This window comes from Limulus polyphemus, unplaced genomic scaffold, assembly GCF_000517525.1.
Source record: "Limulus polyphemus unplaced genomic scaffold, Limulus_polyphemus-2.1.2 Scaffold6865, whole genome shotgun sequence".
NCBI lineage: Eukaryota > Metazoa > Arthropoda > Merostomata > Xiphosura > Limulidae > Limulus > Limulus polyphemus.
The window spans coordinates 28,037-29,785 of record NW_013672475.1 but is presented as its reverse complement, the minus strand read 5'-3'; the positions used below and the strand labels follow the sequence as shown (position 1 = coordinate 29,785).

Genomic DNA, 1,749 nt, shown 5'->3' with positions numbered 1-1,749 from the left:
CCACGTAGACACTATGTGTGCTTGCCATTTTACACTTAGCTGTTGGGACTTTCAAAATGGGGATTAGTGGGCGTCCCTCAGCACCAAAATTGTCTTGTAAGTTACTCCTGAGGATAACGCAGATCACGTCGAAACATGTACTTGTAGAGAGATATTTTAAAGTGGAAGCCATAGGGCTTCAATAAAGTTTTTATTGTGTAAATACAAAACGTTGGCCCCCCAGTGGCACAGCGGTATGTCTGCGGACTTACAACGCTAGAAACCGGGTTTCGATACCCGTGGTGGGCAGAGCACAGATAGCCCTTGTGTAGCTTTGTGCATAATTAAAAACAAACAAACAAACAAACAAAACGTTGTTTTTAATTATTTATTATAAGCTCTTCCATCATCTGAGTGATTACATGGGGAAATGTTCTTAAATTACCACACATGTTAAAGAGAAGAAAACTTAATTTACCGTTACTTCTCGGAGGAAAAACTGGATGATATAATTTATTCAGGGCTACAATTTTGCACTTAATGAAACCAGAATAATTAGGTACATTTGAAAAATTTGTTGTGATGTATTTGAAATGACCAACCAGATATTTACAATACCTATTTGTTCATGGATATGGAGATATAAAATCAATGCACTTGATCTTTTCGTATTCCTTCACATCATACAAAAGTCTAGTAGTGTTGACTCTACTGCCATAGAAACTGTCTCATATATCCAGGTGAGGAACTGCTGTGTGGCCTTTAAGGAAACTAATTAAATTTGTCTTGGTGGATTTCATATGATTAATACCATGTTCCCAGATTGCAACATCCTTATATCTCTGAGCTTCTAGTTTATGTTGCCTGTCTAGTGTACATTTTCTAACAGGCAACATTGGTCTACTTAGAATAACGTTCATTGTGTCAGGATCGTAACATAAAGTACACCCATTATAGAAACACCTGTAAAATTCATATATAGTGTTATGCTCCTTGCAGAAGCCGACAATGCTATAATTTAAGATTTTAACCTCGCCACTGTTAAAGCAAGTTGGATTTTTTTAACACTTAGAGACTGTTGCATGTAGTCTAACCACTACATACTTACCTGATTATAGTTGTTAGTTGCATTGTTTGTATCCATGGTATAAACTTGCTTCTGTATATGGCCATGCATACAGAAGCAATATTCGTGTAGATTAAGGGCTCAATACTGCAGGTGGGAGAAATTCATCTCTGAACTGAAGACAGTACCAACAGAGTATGTCAATGTCTGATCAACAAAACCTAATGACATAAAATAAAAATATATTTACTTTCTATAATAATGAATGACTTTTCATACATTATTAAATAAAGTGTGACAAGCATTAATATTGTCATATATTAACTCAATAATAAGACTATCAAGAATGATGTATTTTACCAGTACATCTCATCTTAAAATTCAAAGATGTACCTTTCCTTTCAGTGCTGTTAGTGACAGTCCAGGAATATTTCTCTTACAAGTGCTGCCATGGTGTCAGGTGAATATAAACTCATTTTGGGAATTGAGTCTTAATACTTTTCGTTTAACCCTCTGTTAAACAGATAAGGAAGATATCCCTTCTCTAACTCGGTTAAGCCAAAAATATTTAGGGAATGATGTTAATTCCATGGGGATATAGTTGAAACTGTCTATAACCCTAATTTAAGGGGTTTCATAGTCATGACCATTATCTTTCCACCATTAACAATAACATCAGGTTTTATCCATTCATGAGTTTAGAG

At 35.2% G+C, this 1,749-nt stretch overlaps 1 long non-coding RNA gene across 2 annotated transcripts in view; it reads right to left on the bottom strand.

Moving 5' to 3' along the window:
- The window catches only part of LOC111089636, a 22,048-nt gene that overhangs the window by 9,527 nt on the left and 10,772 nt on the right, over window positions 1-1,749 (bottom strand). Inside the window, exons 2-3 of one of the 2 annotated variants that reach the window (XR_002613856.1) lie at window positions 1,088-1,266; window positions 390-942 (exon numbers count right to left, since the gene is read on the bottom strand). This is a non-coding gene — a long non-coding RNA (uncharacterized LOC111089636). Of the gene's footprint in view, window positions 1-389; window positions 943-1,087; window positions 1,267-1,749 lie in introns of those variants that run through there. The other variant, XR_002613857.1, reaches the window with a different exon arrangement.